The sequence below is a fragment of the Ictidomys tridecemlineatus genome, chromosome 9 (assembly GCF_052094955.1).
Source record: "Ictidomys tridecemlineatus isolate mIctTri1 chromosome 9, mIctTri1.hap1, whole genome shotgun sequence".
Classification (NCBI taxonomy): domain Eukaryota; kingdom Metazoa; phylum Chordata; class Mammalia; order Rodentia; family Sciuridae; genus Ictidomys; species Ictidomys tridecemlineatus.
In genome coordinates, this window is record NC_135485.1 from 112,111,863 (window position 1) to 112,131,901 (window position 20,039).

Consider the following 20,039-nt stretch of genomic DNA (forward strand, 5'->3'; position numbering starts at 1 on the left):
TTTCAAGGCTTGCAGGAAGGGTGAGGGGTAGGTACACTGCTCATATGAAACAGCTTACCTGTGTTTTCTGTAGAGGAGTGTAAGAGAGATACCTAGTTTCGGCAGAAACTGCTAGTCTTTCTGCAGATTCAAACAAAGGCAAGGCTTAAATTCTAAGTAATAATAGAAGTAACTAGTACAACAGTAATTAATAAAAGGGGTCTATAATTATTGTGGTTTCATATGTGGTGTCCCCTAAAGCTCATGTGTGAGGCAAGGCAAGAACATTCAAAGGTGAATTGATTAGATGATGAGAGTTGTGACCTAGTCAGTGGATTAATCCACAGATATGGATTAACTGGGCAACTACTGTAGGCAGGTACAGTGTAGCTGGAGGAGGTAGATGACTGGGAGTGTGACTTTGGGGTATATGTTTTGTGCTGGTGAGTAGAGCTCTCTTCTTCCTGATCATTCTGTCCTTTGCTAATGCCCTTCAGCCATGATGTTCTTCCTCACCTTGGGCCCGGAGCTATGGAGTGAGACATCAATGGACTGAGACCTCTGAAAACATGAGCCAAAATAAACTTTCTTCCTTTAAGTTGTTCTTTTCGGGTCTTTCAGTCATGGTGATACAAAAATCTGACTAAAATAATAATTAAGAAAGATTATATTAAAGATGAATTAAACTATCATCAGCAAAAGCTAGAATGATCTTACTAAAATAAATATTCCAAAGGAGCCCTAAAGATTAACACCTGGACAATTTGTAGAATAAATAAGTAAATGTTATATAAGATAAAATTTTACATGATTATTTCTTGTGCATAGTAGGTGCTCAATACATTTTTTTGGAAGAATGATTGATGTAGTCAAAATTCATTATTAACATCAGATATCCTATATTATTCGTAGCATGACAGAAGGACAAGATAGCTTTGAGTTCAGAGAAAGAGCTTACTGCTTTTTTTCTGTTCTACTAATTAAAGCAAGAATTTCCTGGAATCCAGTTCTCTTGGGGCAGGTAATGCTCACAGACTCTTTCCTTGAAATGAAGTCTCCCTGGCCTAGGTTAATTGTAGATATTATTCATTATCAAACTGAGAACCCCACATAAAACCAAACCCCTGTTAAGATCAGTTAGGCATAATGGAGTCTTGTTCTTCCTTTTTTTTTATGAAATACAGCAGCAAATATCAAACTGGCCGGTCAGTATTCCAGATTGCGTTAACAGTGATAGCATTACAGTTAGTCCTTGCTAGGGACGTGGACAAGGAGACAAACAAAAGGTCTATTTCAATAAAGGAAAGAAAAAAAAATCTCAAACCAAGGAAAGGGGTGCCCATTTAGTTCCTCTGCAGCTCCTTGCAGGGCTGGTGGGAAACGGGCCATGTGGAAGCACAGCCACATTCTGCTCCTCCTCCTCCAAAAGGAGATGCAATGATTATTTTGTTAGCCAGGCCACCGAACTGCCCAAGCAAATCTTACCCATCTGTCATGGAATTGTTTTCAAGAAGGAAGAAGAATACCCTTTCATCTTTTCTATTTTGATTCCTTTTTCTACAGATTCAAAGATACATGAAACCCAAGGTCAAAGAATGTGAGAACTCCATCTAGCATTGAGAGGCTGCTGGCTCTAGGAAGGGTACTATCATTTTAAATTGGTTAGAATATCTTGACTAGAAAAATGCAGGCATCTCAGTAAACATTTAAATTAGCTATCCAGCTTTCATTCTGTTACCCAAACCACAAGGCCAAACCTATCTTGTAATCCAGCCTTCTTCCCAAATAAGGACATTGTTCTACTATTAGGATAATGGTTCCCACCCACACCTACAGATGCGCAAATCACACACACACACACACACACACACACACACACACACACACCATATACACACATGCATAATTTTGTCTAGTCCCCTTACTGGGTAATATAGAGGCCATTGGGATATGGTACTTGTCAAAGAGGATGAAGTTTCTCTGACCAACATCTATAGCTCCCGTACCTGGGTTGCCTCAAGGGTCATATTTGGTGCCTATCTCTGGGCCATCCACAGCTAACCATGTATCTATGTCAGTAACTGACCATTGCCAGGGTAGAAGAGCAGCCTCCTTCTCTTTATCCACCTATCTCGGTGTGGATCTAATTAGCTATAAATCTTATCAGGAGAATAGTAAGCATTGGGAAGACAAGGGTTTGGGAATGAATTAATCACTGGCATAGACAGTGTCTTTCCACCTTCCCCCAGCATCATCCTGGCAGGACAAATCTCTGTCTGGTCCCTTAAGTCCTGACTGATTTCTCCTAAGCTGCTGCCTGCCCTAACCCTATATGTCCCTGTTGCCTCAGTCGCTGCCAACTCTCCAGCTCCCATCCAGGCAAGGGACATTATGGGAGTGGTTGGATTCAGGGAGTTCCAGACATATTTTGGCAAGTAGAGGGAGAGTGAACTCAGAAAATGTGTTCCTGAGAGGGCTTTCTGACACAGGAAGCCAGCCACTAGGTTACCTGGCTCTGTGTTTACCAGGTAGCTTCAGTGCTTAACGTTGGAGGTTTCATGTATGTTTTCTTGAAATTGTTTTTATGAGGGTGTTCAATAATAATACTACATAAATATTTTTTTCCAAGGTTAAACCATTGCAGCTCTGTGTCATAACCTAGAGCCTTTGGATCAGATCAAAATAGCTTTCCAAAGAAAAATTTGACCCTGAGCATAGGAAGTCCTTTTGGCAGGAGGGATGACCTGCTAACCCGGCAAAAGGCTCACTTAGACCAAATGAAATTCCATAGTAGGGTGCAAGTCCATCTCCATCTTGGCTGGCTTCCATATGAAGTGGTTCCTAATTAACCACAGATTGATTCTGCAGAGGTGGAGGAATGAAACCAACTGCAGAATTTCTTTTAAAGCTTTCCAGACCATTCTGATGCACAGCTAAATTAGGATCCTCTCATCCAGGTCAACCTTCTCATTTCCCAGACAAAGGTTCTGAGGCCCCAAAGATGAAGTTCCGTGTCTTCTAAACAATGATGTTCTTCCTATTGCCCAATACAGCCTTTCTGAATTTCTTTGGAAATGCATTCAGGGACACTCTGAAATTTTGAATAATTACAGGTACATGACACTTCACAATGGAGCTATTCCTAATTATGCATTTTGGGGAAGATCTCCATTGTTGGAATATCATGGAGTACACCTGCACAAGCCTAGATGGAGTAGGTCAGTCACTCCAGGTGGCCCTAGATACCATCAAGAGATGCAGTGAACTGAAGGTCTCAGAGGCTGTTGCCAGAGTACCATGGCATACTGCTTTACGATGCACATTTTTTATGAGTACACTCTAGAATAATGAGTTAAAATTATAGTGTAGTAAACAAATAAACTAGTAACATTATCATTTATTATCAAGTTTTATGCACTGTGCTTTTATGTGCTACACCTTCCTATGAATGGCAGTACAGGAGGCGTGTATACACCAGCATTCCCACGGACAAGGGAGCAATGTGCTCTGATAACATGTTACGATGCTACATCACTCCGCAACAGGAATCGTTCAGCTCCATTATACTCTCAGGAGATCTCATACATCACCTTCATACAGCTGGCCTGTCCTTGACCGAAATGTCATTTTGCAGCACATTACTAACAAATAATTGCCTTTTTTTGTAACAACAGTGCAAGTATCAACGTGGAAGGGCAAGTAATTTCTTAGTGCTATTATGATATGCTTTACTCCTCTCTCTTCTTCAGCATTTCTGAAATTCAGTGTGGTAGAGTCTGAGCTGCACTGCACACATGGGTTCCTAGCCATGTGGAGCTCTGAGGTAAGCTTACTATTTCCAACTGTGGGTCACTGTAGACATCAATTTGGTGAGCATCAGATAGCAACCTTAGATGGAATGACATTGAATAAAAATATCAGAAAATGCATATTGTTTTTATTAACATTTGATTTTGGTGAAATAGATAAGCAGTTGAATGTGAATGTGTATACTGGGTTGCAATACAATTTTACACTGAATTGGGTCAAAAAGTTTGAAATCTATAGGTATAACTGATTGACAAAGAAAATTTGTAATATCCTAAATATTCAATTGACGAAAAAGTCCCATTAACCACCATCCCCAGCTCTTTTTATATATTATTTTAAGTTGTTCAGGCTGTCCTTAAACTTGTGATATTCCTGCCTCAGCTTCCTAAATCCCTGGGATTACAGGCATGTGCTACCACAAACAAACTTTTTTTTTTTTTAAAGTTAGAAGCTTGCCATCAGAAAACTATGAAACAAATGCAGGAGAAACAAAAGTTTGAGTTGAATGCTTGATTAGTGGAGAAAATAAAAAGAAAACTTCATTTTTATAAATTCTTAACTAGTAAGTGCTGTGATAATCATAACTACCATATTGGTATGACTTACCATGAATTTCAAAAGGAGATGCTTTACAGGGTCAGTAGAAGTGTGTATGTGGTGTGGTCGAGCAAGATCCCTTTCAAATCCCAACAATAGCCATTGCCAATTTGTGACTTTACCACCTCCCTCTTTCTGCCCATTTCCTTCAGTCTTTTATTAGAAAACTAATTTTTACAGCCTTCCCACTCAGGCACAATCCAGGTTCTTACGTTTTCTATCATCCTCCTGAACCTGTTGGAGTCTGCTATATTCCATTCAGGCTACTAATTCAGAATGCCAGGCTGGGTGGCTTCTAAACAACAGAAATTGATTTCTCACTGTTTTGGATGCTGGAAGGTCCAATCAGGTACTGGTAGATTCAGTGTCTGGCCAATCTGCCTGGTTCATTGTGGGTTCTCCTTTCTGCATCTTCCCATGGCAGAAGGAAATTTGAGAGCACTTGAGATCTTTTTTATAAGAACAACAATCCCGTTTATGAGGGCATTGTCCTTATGACTTAAACACCCGCTAAGGTCCCACCTCCAAACACCATCACTTTGGGGATTAGGGTTCAACATCTGAGTTTGGAAGGAACATAAACAGTAAGTCTACAGCAGAATCTAAAGCCTGATAATTTTTTCTTCAAACATTGCATCCATCCATGGCCTTCTCTTTCTACTGCCGTTATCTATGTTTGACCGTACTATTGTTTTAACCATTTGTCCAATCCCCTTACTTCAGTCCCCTGAAGGTTCCCGATGTACAACCAACTGGTCTTTCATCTGACCATTCTTATCCTAGAAGCCTGTCAATAAGCTGATAGGCCAGGTGCAGTGATGCACACCTGTAATCCCAGTGCCTCTGGAGTCTGAGACAGGAAGATCACAGGTTCAAACCCAGCCTCAGCAATGTAGAGAGGCCCTAAAGCACTCAGGAGATCCTGTCTTTAAATAAAATACAAAAAAGGATTAGGACTCAGTGGTTGAGTGCACCCTGGGTTCAATCCCCAGTACCAAAAAACAAACAAACCAACAAAAAATTGATAAAGAATGAAACCAGGCTCTGAAACCAGCAGTATTGCTTATTAATTATTTGACTTTAGGTAAGTTAATTAGATCTTTTGAACTTTTTATCAGTGAGTACTACCTCCTGGGATTATTCTGTGGTTTAAGTGAGATAATGCTTATGAAATCTTTAGAACACTAGGTAGAGCACATTCATGCTCAATAAAATGTGTCTTCATGTCATAACACATTGCCATCCTACAGGATGGGGTATATGCTCTTCAGGCCACCACTGAACTGTCTAGGCATTTCACAGCCTGTCCATAATGTTACTGAGATCCTGCTTCATTGTCTGAGCACATATGCCTTAAGCATTGTAACCTTTTAAATGTTTAGGTCCTCTTCTTCCTCAAAGAGGATGTGTATCTGTTCTTATAGACTCCACCAGATTGCAGCATCTGCATAGGACTTTCTTTCTTTTATTCATTTGACCCCTAGCAAGAGAACTCAATAGTTTTTGTTTCTCCTTTGTGTCTCTTGAAGATGAAATTTACCAGAGGGCTGGCATAGCAAACAAAGAGCAAAATACCAAACACAATGTAATGAATACAGACAAAAGAAGAGGTTTAAAAGAATAAGAAATAGATGGGTCATTTGGATTTCCACACTCAGTGAGATACCATATTTGTCTGGCAACTTGAATAAGTTATTTGATTTTAGGTAACTCACCTATGTTTTCTTGGCCTAGAAGTGCAGGGAGACTGACTTAGTCACCAGATTTTATGTAGACTTTGAAAGTTACCAATGTTTATCCACTTTCTTCATCCCTGAGAAGCTGGACCACTATCAGATGGAAGGCAGACCTTCTATCTTTATTTCTCCCATTTCTTTTTTTTTTCATACAAAAATATTGGTCTAGATATTTTTTAAAATACAGCAATAGAACTATTATTTGCAACAATAAGAACAAAGAATTGATTAAAATGCTATTGGAATTAATAAGTATTCATATAAAGGATTGGATAAAACATGAAGATCCAAACAGCTTTTAATTATACAAAAGAAAATGGAAACATAGTAGATTTATAATAGCAACAAAATGCATAAATTACCTAGGACTACCTGTAACACAAAATGGACATGAATAAGCCTTTCAAAGCTCTACTAAAAGTCACAAAACCTTGAATAAATGTTCCCAGAGGATAAATTAGAGTGTTGTAAAGAAAGGCATTCTTGCCAAACTAATCAGAAAAGTCAATTAAAAAAAAAAGAACCTCAAGGGATTCATGTGGAATTTGACAACACTTCTTCTACTGCTCATCTAAAATAACTTTTTGTAGATGCTTTTTATTTTTTTCAATATTGGGGATTGAATATAGCAGTGTATATCATTGAGCTACATGTCCAGCCCTTTTTATCTTTTTTTTATTTTGAGATAGGGTCTTGCTTATTTGCCCAGTCTAGCCTTGAACTTGTAATCTTCTAGCCTCAAATTTAAAGTTTCTGGGATTATAGGCATGCACCACCACACAGGCCTCTTGCCCACCCCCACCGCTTTTATGTAGTAAATAAATTCAACATATCTCTTTCTTCACTTTATATTTTTTTAATGTCACCATTTATTCTGTTTGGGTGATTTTAAAATGGTAATTAATCAACAAGTCTTGTGAAACATTTTCTCTTCTAATGAGAATTAAAGGTACTCAGGCTGAAAGAATTAATTAATGCTCAAGATTTACATGCTATTGATCAAGCAAATTAATCTGTCTGTTCTAAGCAATATTTTAAGTGAATGGGACATTTATTCCCTTATCCCCTGAATATTTGATTTAAAGTTTAGCTCAATGGAAATCCTACAGCAACAGGAAAGTATTCCATTCTTTCCACAAACATCTTTGAGTACCAATTATGTGTCAAACTCTGTAACGAGACTAAATTCTCTTGTAATAATTATCTTGAAAGTTAAGTGGGAATTCTTGTTGCATTTTCTACAGGTTTCTTTTTTTTCCTTACACTCTAAGTAGACTTGAAGAACCTCATTTGTCTTCTATAGGGGAATGTGGGTTTAGATATGGAGTATCTTAACCTCAGTTCTACTAAAATATCATTTAGAAAAAATGGGCTCTTGCATCCTTCCTGGTCTGGTGTACAATTTTTGTAATAAATTTCACAATTCAGGGATTATATCTTAGAATTGATTCATTATGAAAAGAGTAAATGCAAAATTCATAGCTTTTTGTAGAAAGTAGAGGAAAGCTTACTAGTAAGGTTTGTGGAAGGGATGTTAGACACTAACACAGATCTAGTTCTAAAAAAGTATGCTGCAAGAGAAGATTAATGATATACTGTGGTGGTGATTTGCTCTCTCTCTAATAATTGCTTCATACATTCGGCATGTTAGCCTGCTGGAAAAAAAACATTATTACTAAAATGAATTATTCATCTAAATGGTAGAGAAATCCAGCCAGATCATTCCTTCAGGAAGAATGAGAAACAATAAGCATGTCCAATTGTCATCTTTGAAGTACAAGAATATTAAATATTGTTTTTAAAATCAGAAGAAAATTTACCCTCAGGAACCAAAGACTAATCTAGAAATATCTGTAGATCTTTTCTGAGTTGATGAATAAATCTTGTTATGCCACCTTCTCTGGACCTTGATAACCATGTACATCCAGTGTGCCTCAAAATCATAGGTGCGTCTTCCTTTTCTCCTTCCAATTAATATTCTGAAACTTTACCTTACAATCATTCAAAGGCTTTTGTAACACTTCACTGTTTTTCTTGGTTTTATAACCAGTTCCTCAACAGACACATAAATATTCAACAACTGGTTTTCTAGGGTGGGAAGAGTGCCTGGATTTATAATTTGCCAATTTCCATGGTGTAAGTGTTCCCACCATAGCCAGTTTCCAGCTACCTTCATGAAGTCACCAATGGTGGAAAGGGCAAGAGTTGCACAGAGTCAGATGTGTGAGACCTCTCCAGGCTTGCCAGTCAATCTTTCACCACTTATGTGGAATGTCCAGAATTTCTACATGGAAGGGAATTGCAGGACCAACCTAATTAGAAGGGGAAGCCGCACAGCACAATAGTCACTGTTTTCAATAGACTGAACGTTTTTTCATGTGAGTCAGGCGGTGTGGAATGATAGCAGAGATAAGACTGGCCAAAACTCCCCTGTCCATGCCATTCACCCACCCTTGCCATAGTCACTTGTGGATGGGTTCTGGTCTAACCTTGTTCCCAATGCCTCAATCATCTTGGCAATCTTTCCATCAACCTCCTGAGCACTTTGGTTGGAAATCTTGGGATCATCTCTGCTTTTTTTCCCCAGCCTTGCTTCCTATATGCCTGTGACACCTCTGCAGTAGTTTCCATATCTCTTTTATCTTTATATTCCTACTAACAATATTCACGGATTTCTCCTAGCCTCTTGTATGAAATATCCTCATAAAGGATCTCTCCATTGTGGGTTCTTCACTACTAGTCAGTCCAACTTTAAATATGCTTCCTTCAGGAACTTCCTAATTGTTTCACGGATCTGTTAGAAACTGTTAGTAGTTTTCTACTACCTTTCAGGAAAGCCCAGATTCATTAACAAAGCCATTGTGACTCTAACATGTCAGCTTTTACTTCCCAGTAGTAGCCACTTTTATGCAACTGTATCCCAGCATCAGTGGGTATACAAATAGCAGCCAATTTGATAATTCAGGCACATCAGGCATCTACTAAATACTTTTAATGAATCCTCAGACTTAAACTTCATGACAGTGCACCCTGCCCAGAATAAGTGGTATATCTCTGTCCCATGTCTACACCTTTCTCTATGTGGCTGCCTCTAAAGTCCTCACTCCTGTATAGTTGGAATATATCATAATGTACTCCCTTCTAACATCTTTACTAAATATCTTTTCTCTACCTATTGTTTTAGATATATATTTCTTGCAGCCTATAACATCACAACTTAAACTTTACCAGAAGGGAGTAAAAATGAATTACAAAAAATGATACAAATATTCCTAAGATTTTTCTTTCAGCTTATAACTTTTGACTGTAGTATTCACTATAGATTAAAAAAAATCACAAGTAAAAGAGAATGACTGTGATATCTATCTTAAACCAGAAGCCAGAAACCGACAGGGGCTTACACTGGAAAGAATGTCAAGGACCAAGAAAGAGCCCTGATAAGCAACTCCTGGAAAAGGCTGTTGAACCAGGGCCATCACATGCCTCTGTATCAGGGTCACAGCAAATCTTCTAAAGCCGGCTACACACTGGGAAGCAGCGTGACTACCTTAGCTGGGCCGGTTTAACCCCAGATTTCTAATGGAGTCTCATTTTATAATTGGAACTCGGGTACAGAGCTGGTTTAGACAAAGAGCTGTTGTAATATTGGAAAATCCAGAAAGTGCTTTGAGATAAAGAAAACTTAAATGCACAACTCCAGAGAACATCCTTCCCTATTTGCATGAATTCACAATGGGAAACTCAAAGATTTAAGGTAGATTTTAAAATAACAAACCTCTGAGCCATAGATTTGATAGTAATTTTCTTTCTTTATTCTTACTCTTATTCACATTTTTTGTTACATCTCACATAATTGAAATAAGATTGTTTCCAGGATTTTAAAATTCTAAAGAATAAAGTTTTAAAAATCATCCATAATTCCACCATATATTATTAACCCATTAATATTTTAATATATTCCCTTCTAATATACTAAATATCTTTTCTCTACATATTATATTAGATATATATTTCTTGTAGCCTATAACATCACAACTTAAACCAATATAATTTATCAAAAAGGAATAAAAACAAATTACAAAAATGATACAAATATTCCTAAAATTTTTCTTTCAGCTTATAACTTTTGACTGTAGTATTCACTAACCTTTGAAACAGGGCCAGATGTCTTCTTGAGAATGGACCCACTGCTTGGAGCTTTGTTACATCTTCCCTACATAAATTCATAGGACCCTCAGTAATTTTGTACTTCACTTTATTATGGAAATACAAAGCAGTCCCGGTTAAAAATAAGAGTGTTAAGTATCTACAATTATTGTCTTATCTTTTATAACTGTCTCCTCACCCTGAATTCAATAGCAATAACTTTTTTTCAGGACCCACCTTTGTCAAATTTTTCTAAAGCTTTTGACTTAGTTTCAAAGAAACAAAAATGTTTTTTTGCACTCAAAGTTTCATCCTTTTAATATAATAGAGTAATAGCCAAATTATGTGGTGGCTAAAGAACTGATGTGAATAAATTTAGTGACTACAATAGCTAAACTATGGAGCCAACCTAGGTGCCCTTCAACAGATGAATGGATAAAGAAATTGTGGTATGTATATACAATGGGATATTACTCAGCCTTAAAGAAGAATGAAATTATGGCGTTTGCCAGTAAATGGATGGAACTAGAGAATATCATGCTAAGCGATATAAGCCAATCCCAAAGAACAAAAGGCCAAATGTTTTCTATGATATATGAATGTGGATGCTAATTCTCAATAAGGGGAGGGGCTAGTGAAGAACAGAGATACTTTGGATTAGGCAGAGTGGAGTGAAGGGGGGCATGGGAGTAGGAATGACAGTAGAAGGAATTGGACATCATTATCTTAAATGCATATAGGATTACATATCAATGTGATTCTACATTATGAACAACCAGAATAATGAGAAGTTATACTCCATATATGTATGATGTGTCAAAATGCATTCTATTGTCATGTATAACTAGTTAGAACAAATTTAAAAATTAGTGAATAAATACAGCATTGACAGGAGCAGAGCTGGGCATGCCCTCCGAGAGGGGTCTGCCAACAGCCAGAGTTCTAGGAGTGGTGGTCTCCTCAGTAAATTGGACATTGGGGATGGAAAGCTAGTCAGTAGATGGAGGTTATTTAGGAAGTTTCTACTATATAACCGTACAATGAACTTCATTATACACATACCAGTTATTTTCTTTACTTTCTTGGACTGAATTCCTAGAGGTAGAATTGTTGGCTCAAAGGACATAGATGTCTATGCTATTTTTCATCACTCAATTTGTACTCCCACAAGTAGAACTGGCAATGCCAGTCTCACCCTGCCCTTAAAGTCATTGAATTTTTTTTTAATGTTCATCAATTAAATAAGCAAAAATATAGTGTTTAGTGTTAGTTCACCTGAATATGTTATTATATAAGATGATAATTCTCAACTGCATGCACATCTACTTCACCTAGGAATCTTGTTAAAGTCTTTGTGTCTTACCATTTTAGTTACAAAGTATACTACGGTGGTATAAAATAAGCCACGTAAATAGCATATTGATTTATTTTCTTATTTTATAATCTATTATAAAGTATTCATAAATAAATTATATTTGGTTTACACCAACAAAAAATATTGGGGGTGGGGGAGGGAAGTAAGGGAGAGAAGGAAAGGAGACCATGGCTACAATAACATGGCCAATAAGAATCAGCTGAAATGCTACTGGAAATGAAATAACACTTTAACAGCCTTGTACAAAATCATAACATATATCTATGTTTAAGAGAAGAACCATTGGGCAGATATGTGTATTCCCTAAGTTAGAAAGACAATCTATAAAGGATATTATTTAATTTTTAGTATTTTTTTTAAAAGTGAATGTATATATTAATCTTTTTCAATGTATATTAATCAAAAAGAAGTAGTATAATCAGTTCCGTACAAGTCCCCAAATAAGATTTACCCCATCCAGGAAAAGAATTAGAGATTTCCTGTCTTCATAGCAGATAATTTTAGAGGAATAGAATTTATCATCTAAATTAGCCAGTACCCAAAAGAACACTGACATATATTAAAACCATATCTCCTTAAATTAAAATTGAGGATAATATAAGAATAACTATTGTGGCAATATAAGTCAAAATTTGGAACAATTATTTCTAAAACATCCAGGGTATATGGCTATCTCACCTATAGATGTGCCCTGCGGGGGGTGGGGGGAATCTATCCTCAAATGTAATTAGTAAAAGTTAAGTGAAACTCATAGAAACTGTGGCACACTGTGAAGGCAAGCCAAAATGAAAAGACAGCATTCTCCCATTCAGTGCCTGTCTGCTGGGAGCCATACTGTGGGCTGTTCACTGATGTAGGTGCTCGGGGTACATCAATGAACAAGAATGACAAAAGTGTTGCCACTCAGAGCCCACATTCCAGCAGGGAAAGACTGTCAATGTATAATACAAAAAGTGGGTTAATGTTTTGATGAAAAATGGTACAGAACAGAATAACAATTGAGCACAGCTGGCTTCGGAAGTAACAGAGTGGAGGTCAAAGGACTTGCAATTTAGCTGTAGCCTGGTCTGGAAGGACTTCTTTGGAAATGAGACTCACCTGGTTTTGAATTCCAAATTTTCCACTTACTAACTGTGTGTGCATTTGGTGAGCTGAATTTCTCTCAGCCTCAGTTTCCTCATCTGTACAAAGACAACAATCCTTTGAAGCTTGTCATAAGTAAATAACATACAGGGTCTGACAAATGACAGAAATGATAGCAATCTTGAAAAAGAAATGGGTCAGATAGTGAGGACATGATATAAACTGATAACATATATGTGCCATATTTTATGGGCAATGGGAAGCCATTAGAATTTTTACACAAAGAAGTAGCATTTGCATGTTTATTTTATAAAACTGACATTGGCGAGAAATGGGATAAGTTTTCATAACTGACTGAATGAAACCTATTATGTTAGTATAATTCAGTTAAGCCTGGGATAAACAAAACAGGTGGATTTAATAACAGGCAATTAAAATATGTTTTTCAGATTTAACATCTTGACATTTAATCAGTTCCCAAAATATGGACAGAAAAATAAAAATAAATGAAATTTTTTTCTTAATCATTTCCGCTGATGTTTTGATCCAACATCATAGAGTTTGACTTTAGGTCATCTTTGGATTTACTATCTGAGGGGTGTATAATTCAAAGACTAACTGCAAGAGCTCCCAGGAATAGGAAAGTGAGGGAGAGGGGAAAAATTAACTGATAAACAGGAGTCAGAAAGTCTGGGAAAAGTAATTTAAGACCTTTATTTTGTGGCCTAGCAGACATCCGTCTAAAAACATTTCTTGGCTGTTGATTTTGAAAAATACTAACATTACCTAGCTGGGAACTTGTAGATAACCAAGCTGGAACATGGAAATTATGGTTTCCTTTAACTAGCTTCATGGTCAGGTTGACCTTCACCACAAAAACCAGAGGATTGGAGAACTGGGCAGTGCAAATCCATTGTCACTAATAGAAAAAAACTCAAGAGTACATGGATGTTAAGTTTTCCCTGTGTGAAGAGAACTGACTTTTAAATTTTTCATCCTTTTTGAATAGGTAATACATTCATACTTTATAATTCAAAACACACAAAGGCATATAGAGCAAAAAAGCCTTCCACTTATAATATCCCTCGTGAATCCACTTCTCTGATGACAGTATCATATTTATCCTTGCAGAAATATTTCCTGTATATTCAGCAGAGATGCTCATTTTCCCCTTTTTAATATAGACAGTAAAAAACTATATTTCTCTGTATATTGAGGGTTTTTATTATTATTAGGTTTTGTTTCAGTTGTTGTTATTGTATTTAAAATGTATTTTGGAGATTATTCACAGGTATTCATTCTAAGGAAATTTCTTTCCATCTAAGTTAACTCTCCTGCCCTTCTGGATCAGTGGTTCTCAACAAGGAACAAGTTTATCCCCAGCAGACATTTGACACAATCTGGAGATATTTTTGATGGTCCCAAGTGGAGGTGAGGGTGCTACTGGCATCTAGTGAGTAGAGTCTAGGGATGCTGCTGACATCCTCCAGGGGAGGACAATATCTCCTTCTTTTCCTCTCTACAAAGGACTACGGAGTTCAAAATGTCAGTAGTGGCAAGGTGAGAAACTCTATCCTAGATAAATGTCTACTTTCTACTGATCACATTAGATACATTTTACAAAGCTTAGGATTCTCTAGTCTAACTTACTTGTTAAATAAAATGAAGAATCTACTTCCGTAGTGCATTGGGGTATATTTTTGTTTTCCATTTTTCTTTTTCTTTTGTGTTTTTTTTCCTCTTACAACACTTCAGTTCTATGTAATGATTTTCAGGAAGCATGAACTCCTCAAAAACATGAGTTACATTGATCTTACTTATATTTCTAAATGGCTAGCACAAAAAAAAAAGGCATTTAGCTTATTAAATGAGTGGATGTTAAGAGTATTTCCTAATTGTTTCAATGTGACTTAAGAAATTATTTTATTTTTAATCAAAGACCTTTTTTCTTTACCCTTACTTGCATTCTCTTAATTTCAAATGTCCATTTTTCTCTAAACTTACATGGGCAATTTTCTTCTGTCCCACAGAATAGTTGTGTCAGGAAATGTCAATTGAATTAGAAATATCGGTCTTTTCCCTGGTTCAAATGTCTATAAAGTGTAGCCTATTATCACAGTATTAAGCCACTTAATTATATACAGTCTCGATCACTTACAGCTTCTGATTGAATTTGTCTTGACTCCTCCGTTGGATTGAAATCTCCTTAAGGGCAAAAAGCAAAACTTTTTATCTACTTGTGATACCTGATTTAGTGTCTTATAGAGAGTGACAGATTTGTTGATTCTCATTCTCTCTCTCTCTCTCTCTCTCTCTCTCTCTCTCACACACACACACACACACACACATACACACACATACACACTTCACTGGCCAAACCCAAAGGTTCTGACCCCAGGGGGAAAAAAAAAAAAACATTGATTTTCAGGAGCAGAGCACCCCAGATTCGCTCAGACACAAACAACAGAAAAGCAGCACAGGAGCAGAATAAACTGAAAGACCTGAGAGATGGATTTCATAACTTTGCTTTTTCTGAGGCTTCTGTGTTCCCCAAGAGCAGAGCAACCCCAATGGATCAGCTCCGTGTATAGCTCCTTTTTCACATCTATTTCCATCGTCGCAAACATTGCCAGTAGACACTTTGCCATCGTTCAACATGATTAAAGACCCGAGCGTGGGAACCAGAAGAGAGACTCCTCGCTGGTGCTTGACATGAGCTAAAAACAGAAATCATTAATAAGCGATCAGCCTGCTACTGGGTTAGCAGGGGTCTCCCACTTAGGTGCTCACCTCTGCAGTTGGAAGATGCCTTTGCCAGAAGGGGAGCAGTTGGGGCAGAACCTGGATGGTTGGGGACTTGGGGGTGGGGAGACAGCCAGGGAGAAAAGCAGCAGGATCAAGGAGGTCACAGAGGAACAAGCAAGTCAAGAATATTTGTCTGTAAGGCTGAGTGGTATGTTACTGGTACTAAATATATCCTACAGAAAATTGGGATGCAGAGCAGCTTTGATCCTATCTAACATGAGATTTTAAAATGCACATAACTTAGTTTACTTCTATTAGCTTGTTATTTAACCATCATTTAGCCCTGAGATCCTGTTACCTGCTCTTTGCAATTAAAATAAGCTTGCAATTGAAGTCCATCGAAGCTGAGATTAGAGAGAGAGAGAGAGAGAGAGAGAGAGAAAGAGAGAGAGAGAGAGAGAGAGAGAAACATTCAGATTTGAATATCTGTTAGGCAAACCAAGTAGATGAAAGGAGCCAGGTTGATTAGAGAAGGCAAAAAATAAAAAAACTTAAATGGCTTAGCTATCTCAAGAAGAGTTCATATATAAGAAAAAAAAACTTACTCTACGAATTTTTATTACCAAATTTATATTTATCTGTGAATTATCTCCACAGGAAAATTAAGAGATTAATTTCTCAAGGTTACTAGAATCAGAATGTTTTTGATTTTCCTGAAAAGGTTGCCAAATATATATATATATGTTTTACTTGTACAAAACAGAAGAGGACTCATGATTGTGTTAATTTGTAAGTTAGCTGTCACTTCTTCAAATGATAGTCTTTAAGTTGAGGCTTGTGAGAACACATAGTAAACTTATTTAAACATTGAACCACTGAAAATGGACTACATAAACTATATCACATAGTTCCTGCCTTCACAGGTAAACTGTACCAAAATAAAAATGTTTAAAAATGATAATTCATCATTTTATCTCTCATATTCTAAGCATCATGAAACTTGTTTAACATATACTATTTCACTTAAGCTCTATCATATCTCTTTGAGGAAAATAAATTCCATTCTATGACATTTTTCTGATGCCTTGAAAAAAGGTATTAAAATTATCTGCAAATATGTGTATGTGTACTCACAAATGTGTGTTCCTTGAGAGAGGTTTTATAGTTTTATTCAGCTTCTCAGAAGTATCTGGAACCCTCAAATGTCCAAATCATGGATGGGAATATAGCTCCTTTGGTAGTGTGCTTGCCTTGCATGCACAAGGTCCTGGGTTTGATCCCCAGCACCACAAAGAAAAAAGAAAAGAAAAGGGAAAAAAAAGTCCGAATGAGATTAATCAGTTTGAAGAGAAGAAATTTCTCTATTCTTAATTTGTCTTTATTAGCTTGAACTGGTAACATGGTTTAAAGGCTGTGCATTCTCAACAGCTAGAATAGAATTGTTCTGAGCAATGAGTTTCACAGAGAACAGTGTGGAATATAGGAAGCAACACATAAGATCTAGCTGCTCCAAATCATAGAAAATGTCTGTTGGAATTGCATTTGACAAAAATGGATTATTTGGTATCTTCATGATTCCTGAAGCCTTATTTTAACTTCCTGCTTTTAATCCAGTCCTACTGTATTCCAATGAAAGACCAGGCCATGTTCTTATTTTTCTGGAAATTGTTGAACAAAAGAAATCTATTGAGAGAAAAGATACAATACATTTCTCATGACTCTCTTGTTATAGTGAAGATTTTAATTGAAAGCGCACCTGCCACTGTTAGTGGCACCAGGCAGAGCAGCCTCTTTCAGACCTTCAGATTTGCTTTAGCCACAAATGGAAGGAAAGAAACCATTTTTCAGCCAATGTCTTAGGAAAGTGCATTTGGCATTTAGTGCTGTTAGTGCCAGGGTATGACCTTTTTAAGGAAAGAAGGAACTGTTCCTCCCAACCTGTGTATTTCTTGGGATTGGATCACCTCTCCTTAAAGTCATGCACTGGCAGGATCTGCTGGACTGAAATGCCAATGCAGGAGAAAATCCTTCCTGTTAAAGGGAGCAGAAGACAGATTGAAAAGGATGCCAGATGACCTTTTGTCTTTGTCCTTCTCTTGAGGCTTAGTAGTCTCACTTCTTGCCTCACTCTTTTCCAAAGGGTCTTTGCATCAGTCACCTGAAGACTAATATCTGCTGTCTGATGGGTAGTGATGGATGTGCTTAACTGAGGCCCCTGCAACACTGCCTCAGTGTCACGTAAGAAGACATGACACCATTTCAGAGACTGCTAGAACAAGCCTGCCCTTGTTCTAGCAATGCAGCAGTTCTGCAGTGGGAAAAGGTAATTGCTGTTCACAGTAGTATCCCCTTGACCTACAGTACATCAGTATCCTGCTGGTCTGGGCCACTGAGACACTCTCCATTCCTGCCAGCACCCTTTGCAGGAAGTCACAAAGGGCTGAGACTCCCTGCTGCCTGTCTTATTAGTGTAGGTGCCTGTTATGAAAACAGGCTGTGTGGCATAGACTGGTGGTGTCAATTTTCAGTAAACTTGGCATTGCATAAGGTGACCAGTTATGAATGGCTCTGTAATTTGTGTTAACACCAGCTAGGCTACCCCTGGGCTGTGAACCATCTGAAAAAAAAATGCTTCCTCTTCTGTGTGTGTGTGTGTGTGTGTGTGTGTGTGTATTCTTTTTTCTTCCTCTTCTTTCTATAGTTATAGATAATAAAAAGGGCCCCAACATGAATATTCATTAGAATTCAGTTCAACAGGAATTATCAGGTATCATCTCTGAGCCTCAGTTTCCTTCTCTATAAAAGGTAGATAATGTTTACCCTGCAGTCTGGCTGTGTTGTCAGAGCAATGCTTTATATCTTTTCTCACAATTTAAGGACAGAAACATCAAAGGACTGTGCTATTGAAAACACAGTTCCCTTTACTTAAATACAGACTCACTTTGAGATACCTGGAGATTCTGTGTGATTTTTGCCTAATTTGGGAAGGATTTGTAAGGCTACAGACAACCTTATAAGAAAATCCTATTAGTTGCTGCAGGTGACAAAGACTGTCTCCTAGACCAAACTTTAGTCAGACTCCTCTGAGCCCTCCTGTTACTCTGTTTCAACTGTGGGCTTCAGGATATTCTTGCAGAGCCCTGCTAAACCAACTTAGAATCCCTCATCACAGATACCTGATCAGCTGGTCTACCTTCACCAAGAAACTTGTTATACAATCCATAAAACTGCCCCTACCCTTAATGTTTCATCTTAGTAATTTTCTGTCCATGAACCCCCTCAAACTGTTCTTTGGCTATAAAATACCTACATATTCTTATCATATTTGGATTTGAGCCCATTCTCTCTCTCCCCTATTGTGATCATCTTGACATTAATTGTGAGAGACCTGATTAAAGTCTTCCTTTTTCTGTTTTAACATATATCCAAATAATTTCTTCTTTAATACAGAACAACGCTTAAATATTGAGGTTTTTAAAAGAGGGTAACACTTACATAGTGCATGCTATGTGCCAAGATGCTATTTCTTCTAAATGCTAAGCCTGTTTCTCATGAAAATGCATTGAGGCAGTATTATCATCATTATCTTTAATTAATAGATGAAACTGTTCCCTGGAAGGTTACTTATGCAAGCCCGCAGAGATAAAGCTGGGTAGTGGAACTAGTACTCCAACTCAGGGGAGCCTCCCCAAGTTTGTGTTCTTGAGCTCCAATTCAAACTGCCCTTAGGGGACTGAATGGACATCAGACAGGGAAGTCTACTCTGTCAATACCCTTAGGGAACAAACTCAGCTGCACATAGGACTTTCCTAATATTAATGAGCAAAGCAGGATCCTGGGGGGACATGGGCCACTTGGAGTGTCTATGCCCATCAAGAGGCCCTTCTCAGTGCCATCTAGTTGTTTCCATTTAGAGATGCAAAGTTTGAAATTTTGAAATAGAAGCACACAGGGAAAAATCTGTATTTTTATGCAAGATCACTTCAGTTCAGAAGGAAAAGAAAGGGAAGGAAAAACCATCTAGGACACACACACACACACACACACACATGCACACCCTTATCGAAGAAATTTATTTAGTCTGGAGGCTACCTGTTTGCAACCTTATTTTTTTTTCTTTACAATATCTTTATTTTTATTTGTTTTTTATTTTTATTTATTTTTATGTCATGCTGATGATGGAACCCAGGGCCTCATGCATGCAAGGTAAGCACTCTACCACAGGGGCTAAAACCCAGCCCCCAACCTTATTCTTTAAAGTCATTAAATCTAATTTTTAATGGAGTCTAGTTGACAATAAAGCTGTATACTCCTCACTCTGAACCACCATATAATTCCTTTTAATTATTTGGTGTGTCTGCTCCAAGGGAAAGGTAGATTTTACCTATTTGGTGTGGGAGGGAAAAGGAGAGAGAAGTAGTTTTGGAACATAGAAGAGTGTCTCCTGGACTCATACAGATGCTGCAATGATTCCATTAGCAGCTACGTTTGAGACCAGTGATGACTTCTTATCTACTAATAAATCAATAGATTTCAAGTTAAGAGGTGTGAGGCAAGCAATCTGGACT

The 20,039-nt window shown here is 37.5% G+C and overlaps 1 protein-coding gene across 3 annotated transcripts in view; it reads left to right on the top strand.

Moving 5' to 3' along the window:
* Gprin3 (GPRIN family member 3) overlaps nucleotides 1–20,039 on the top strand; it is a 62,742-nt gene that overhangs the window by 30,616 nt on the left and 12,087 nt on the right. The window contains exon 1 of one of the 3 annotated variants that reach the window (XM_078021921.1): nucleotides 17,772–17,794. The exons of 1 other annotated variant lie outside the window; for it this stretch is intronic. The gene's annotated coding sequence lies outside the window, so the exon portion shown is untranslated. Of the gene's footprint in view, nucleotides 1–17,771; nucleotides 17,795–19,656; nucleotides 19,678–20,039 lie in introns of those variants that run through there. One more of the 3 variants, XM_078021922.1, reaches the window with a different exon arrangement.